General features: G+C 42.3%; 1 pseudogene; it reads left to right on the forward strand.

Moving 5' to 3' along the window:
• The first annotated feature begins 240 nt into the window (after positions 1-240).
• On the forward strand, positions 241-4390 carry LOC139154319 (DNA repair protein complementing XP-A cells homolog pseudogene; annotated as a pseudogene).
• The last annotated feature ends 1691 nt before the right edge of the window (positions 4391-6081 follow it).

Below are 6081 nucleotides of genomic sequence, written 5' to 3' on the forward strand. Positions count from 1 at the left end.
TCCATTCCATTCCATTCTATTCTTGACCAATGTCTCTTTCCTTTTATGTCCACTGAGAGCATCTGCACCAAAGACAAATCCCTTGTGTGTCCAGTCCCGCTCGGCCAATGAAGTATTCTGTTCTTAGAGAGGGGGCCATTGCCAGCCATGCGCCCCCTGTTCAAGAACTCTGTGCTACCTTTGCCTCTGCCTACCCCCTCCCAGTTTTTTAAATGAGTGGTTCTGATTCGGATTCTGGCCATGGATCCAGGTTTTGCGCAAGGAGGAAAGAACCCATTGTCCGAGACCATGGGGGCAACGATGGAGAGGAGCCGTTTGGCGAAGGCAGTTCAAAAGTTAAAGCACCTTCAGAGACAATAGATAAAGGAGGGGGGTTTTTTCTGGAGGAGGAAGAGGAAAAAGAGACAAATCTTTTTTAATTTTTATTTATTTCACTTGTTTTGTCAAGTAGAAACATAGAAACATAGAAGTCTGACGGCAGAAAAAGACCTCATGGTCCATCTAGTCTGCCCTTATACTATTTTCTGTATTTTATCTTAGGATGGATCTATGTTTATCCCAGGCAGGTTTAAATTCAGTTACTGTGGATTTATCTACCACGTCTGCTGGAAGTTTGTTCCAAGGATCTACTACTCTTTCAGTAAAATAATATTTTCTCATGTTGCTTTTGGTCTTTCCCCCAACTAACTTCAGATTGTGTCCCCTTGTTCTTGTGTTCACTTTCCTATTAAAAACACTTCCCTCCTGGACCTTATTTAACCCTTTAATATATTTAAATGTTTCGATCATGTCCCCCCTTTTCCTTCTGTCCTCCAGACTATACAGATTGAGTTCATGAAGTCTTTCCTGATACGTTTTATGCTTAAGACCTTCCACCATTCTTGTAGCCCGTCTTTGGACCCGTTCAATTTTGTCAATATCTTTTTGTAGGTGAGGTCTCCAGAACTGAACACAGTATTCCAAATGTGGTCTCACCAGCATTCTATATAGTGGAATCATAATCTCCCTCTTCCTGCTTGTTATACCTCTAGCTATGCAGCCAAGCATCCTACTTGCTTTCCCTACCGCCTGACCGCACTGTTCACCCATTTTGAGACTGTCAGAAATCACTACCCCTAAATCCTTTTCTTCTGAAGTTTTTGCTAACACAGAACTGCCAATACAATACTCAGATTGAGGATTCCTTTTCCCCAAGTGCATTATTTTACATTTGGAAACATTAAACTGCAGTTTCCATTGCTTTGACCATTTATCTAGTAAAGCTAAATCATTTACCATATTACAGACGCCTCCAGGAATATCAACCCTATTGCACACTTTAGAGTCATCGGCAATTAGGCAAACCTTCCCTACCAAACCTTCCCCTATGTCACTCACAAACATATTAAAAAGAATAGGACCCAGAACAGACCCTTGTGGCACACCGCTTGTAACCTATCTCTGCTCAGAATACTCGCCATTAACAATAACTCTCTGATGTCTATGCTTCAGCCAGCTGCAAATCCATTGAACTATCCAGGGATTAAGTCCAATCTTCACTAATTTATCTATCAGCTCTTTATGTGGAACCGTATCAAAGGCTTTGCTGAAGTCCAGGTAGGCAATATCCACGGCACCACCTTGATCCAACACCTTTGTGACATAGTCAAAGAAATCAATGAGATTAGTCTGACATGATTTGCCTTCAGTAAAGCCATGCTGGTTTGGGTCCAATAAGTTATTGTTTTTTAGGTGCTGATTTATCCTCTTTTTGAGTAGAGTCTCCATCATTTTAACTACCACTGATGTCAAGCTAACTGACCTGTAGTTACCAGCTTCTTCTCTACTGCCCTTCTTGTGGATAGGCACAACACTGGCCATTCTCCAATCCTCAGGAACTTCTCCTGTTAACAAGGATTGGTTAAACAAATCAGTCAGGGGGGTAGCAATGACAGATCTGAGTTCTTTAAGAACTCTGGGGTGGATGCCATCTGGACCCATTGCCTTATTTATCAGTACGCATTGGTAGTATTATACAAAGATAGAACAATGTTTATATACATGATACCAGTAAGAGACAAACATTAGGACAGGGGAGGGAAGGCACGCTGGTGCACTTATGCACGCCCCTTACTGACCTCTTAGAAATCAGGAGAGGTCAACAGTGGACAGTCTAAGGGTGACGTTTTCGGAGTTAGATGGTGATACTACAGAGTCCAGCAGTGAGTTCCATGCATCAACTACTCAGTTACTAATGTCGTATTTCCTGCAGTCAAGTTTGGAGTGGTTGACTTTGAGTTTGTATCTGTTGTGTGCTCATGTGTTGTTGTGGTTGAAGCTGAAGTAGTCATCGACAGGAAGGACGTTGTAGCAGATGATTTTATGGGCTGTGCTTCGGTCGTGTCTAAGACGACGTAGTTCTAAGCTTTCTAACCTAGGATTGTGAGCCTAGTTGCGTAGGGGATTCTGTTGCGAGTGGAGGGGTGGAGGGCTTTTCTGGTAAAGTATCTCTAGATGTTTTCTAGAGTGTTTATGTCTAAAATGTGGTTCTTTATGCATATGCTCTGGAATGCCCAGTAGTGCAGAACCTTTGGCAAAAAGTGCAAGTGGATATTAATAGGATATTAAATATAAGATGGACGATTACTAAGGAAATGGCAGTACATTAGTTAAAAGTAGTGAGATTTTAGAGAAATAAAACAAGGATAGAAAGCGCTCAGGCGGTCATAGTCTTGGGGTGGAAAGACATGACAAAATGGACAATGCAAAATTGGTACAGGTACATGGTGGACCACATTCAATTTGAGATTATGGACAAAAGGATGGATTTGACTAATGAAACTGATTTGCAACGGCTGATGGGGCGATGGGACAAAGTAAGACGATATATGGTGAGTAGGATCCGAGACCAAGCTATAAGAAACAAGTTGGAATCACTTTATAATATGTAAATAAATATTTCACTCTTGGGTTAAAATGATTTATACAAGAAATGCCCCCGACTGGTGGTGGCCTTATGAAGAGTGCCCGCTTTGCAAACCCTTTTTGGTATACCCAGAGAGAATAAACATTTCTGTTCTCTTTGTCCAAACGTCTCGTGTGGACTTTTTCATAAAATTTCAGCGCACAGTATGAGTGATTGTTTGGTAGTGGACACAATCACTGAGCTCATGTTATATGTCATATATTGTGCGTGTGTTTTTATGTTATAAAAATCAATAAACCTATTTTTTTTTAAATGTGGTGTGGGTTCCAGACAGATGAGCTGTATTCAAAAACTGCTCTGGTGAAAGTTTTGTATGCTTTACTTAGTAGTGTAAGATTGCCAGAGCAGAAGCTACGTAGGATTAGGTTCACAACTCTTGAAGCCTTTTTTTAAAATATTTATTTATTTATTTATTTATTTATTTATTCATTCATTCATTCATTCATTCATTCATTCATTCATTCATTTATTTATTTATTTATTTATTTATTTATTTATTGTTAGAGTTGAAAGGGACCATGAAGGCCATCAAGTTCAACCCCCTGCCCAAGCAGGAACCCTATAGCACACCAGTCAAGTGGCAGTTCAATCTTCTCTTAAAAATGTCCAGAGTGTTAGAGTTCACAACGTCCGCTGGTAGATTGTTCCATTGGTTGATCGCTCTGACCGTCAGGAAGTTCCTCCTTACCTCCTTTTTGGCGATGTTGTTGCAGGGGGCTTTGGCACTTGGGTCATTGGATAGGAGTCTTCCAAGGTCTTGTTTATTCAGCTTGTATTTGGAGTTCTGATTCGTTTTGCCAATGTGCAGGACAGAGCATATTTTGGGTTGAGAATCGACAGCAAACTCATAGAATTGTGTGTGACCCTGGCCCAGTATGAGAGTCTGATTATCTGACCTGTGAAGAATGTGGGAAGGAATTCCTGGACTCATATCTCATGACCCATTTTGACCTGGCGACATGTGATAATTGCAGAGACTTGAAAACAAACACAAACTCCCAACAAGGACTGAAGCCAAGTATCTTCTCAAAGACGGTGATTTAGACAAGAGCGAGGCAGCGCTTAGGTCCATTCTGAAGAAAACTCCTCGTAATCCACACTGGGGTGATAGGGGACCTTATCTAAAACTGCAGGTAATTAAACGTCCCCTTGAAGTTTGAGGCGGTGGAGAAGCATTGAAAGAAGCTGAAGAAAACCGCCAAGATCACAGAGAGAAGATGAAACAGAAAAAGTTTGGAAAGACAGTTAAAGAATTACGGGGAGCTCTGAGAATTAGTTTGTGGGAAAAACACACGCAAGTGTCCATCAACATTGATAACACACAGAAAAATCTGCAGCAGGTGCGGCCATGAAATAGCCTGTGAAAAGATGCACAAGGGCTTGTGTTTACATTCGAGGCATTTTTGTGTTCAAGTGTTTATGTAAGGGATCGCATTCTTTGTATACCCTAACCTTTATCCAGAAATAACTGAAAATCTGGTAGAAAAGGGGCATAATAATCATAAAGGAGGTTAGGGGCTGCATACAACTCCAATAAATTATTATTATTATTATTATTATTAAATTATTTCTTGAATAATAAAAATATTTAACTGTATAATACTTACACAGTTGTAAGGGGCTGTGGGAGAGATTGTGCCATGCCCGACTGGACAGATTTAACAGCTGGGGGGACCTTGGAGGTCATCTACTCCAACCCCCCACCCGCCCAATCTGGAGACCCTACACCAGGGATGGAGAACCTATGGCACGCGTTCCACAGGTGGCACATGGAGCCATATTGGAGGACACGCGAGGCCTTGCCCTACTCCAGCCCTCGTGCACACACTAGCCAGTTGATTGTCAGCCTTGGGGAGGGCAATTTCACACACCCCCGTGTGAAAAACGGCCCGACAGGCAAACCAGAAACATAGAAACATAGAAGTCTGATGGCAGAAAAAGACCTCATGGTCCATCTAGTCTGCCCTTATACTATTTCCTGTATTTTATCTTAGGATGGATCTATGTTTATCCCAGGCATGTTTACATTCAGTGACTGTGGATTTACCAACGCCTGGTGGAAGTTTGTTCCAAGCATCTACTGCTCTTTCAGTGAAATAATATTTCCTCATGTTGCTTTTGATCTTTCCCCCAACTAACCTCAGATTGTGCTCCCTTGTTCTTGGGTTCACTTTCCTATTAAAAACACTTCCCTCCTGGACCTTATTTAACCCTTTAACATATTTAAATGTTTCGATCATGTCCCCCCTTTCCTTTCTGTCCTTCAGACATGAATGAAATTTTGGAGATTTCCGGCAAGTTTTTGCTTCCGCGCATGGGAAAACCAACAAAATCTCACGCATCCACACACGACGTTTGGCTTCTGGTGCATGAACGGTGGTCTCCAAAAGATGGCTAGATGATTTGTGGGGGGGGGGGGATTTGGAGGATTAAACATACAAAGGGCAGTTGCAGGAATTGGGTAGGTCTGGTTGGATGAAAAGGAGGCCCAGGGGCGACGTGATAGCGGTCTTTCAATATCTCAGGGACTCAACCTATTCTCCAAAGCACCTGAAAGCAGACCAAGAAGCAATGGGTGGAAACTAAACAAGGAGAGGAAGTAACTTAGAACTAAGGAAAAATTTCCTGACAGTTAGAACAATTAACCAGTGGAACAGAAGTTGCCTCCAGAAGTTGTGAATGCTCCAACACTGGAAGTTCTTAAGCAGATGTTGGATAACCACCTGTCTGAAGTCGTGTAGGGTTTTTTGCCTAAGCAGGGGGTGGGACTAGAAGACCTCCAAGGTCCCTCCCCTTATTTATCATCATCATCACCATCATTATCATTATTATCGTTAATATTATTATTATCTTTCAGATATCGCAATTTCTTTTCATTGTTGTGAGTCACCCAGCCTTAGGTCGGTGGCGGCAGAGTTTGAATCATTGCACAATATGATAATTGCACGATGCCTCCGCAGGGGGTTGGGCTAGAGGACCTCTAGGGATCCTGACCGCTCCGTCCTTCCGCTTCTCACCTCAGGGCACGGGAGTGAAAGTTGGGTGCATTGCAGGAAGAGGCCCTGGAGGCCCTGTCGCTTGGATGGAACAAGAGAAGAGGCGGAATCACCCGGAGG

This window comes from Erythrolamprus reginae, chromosome Z, assembly GCF_031021105.1.
Source record: "Erythrolamprus reginae isolate rEryReg1 chromosome Z, rEryReg1.hap1, whole genome shotgun sequence".
Taxonomy (NCBI): domain Eukaryota; kingdom Metazoa; phylum Chordata; class Lepidosauria; order Squamata; family Dipsadidae; genus Erythrolamprus; species Erythrolamprus reginae.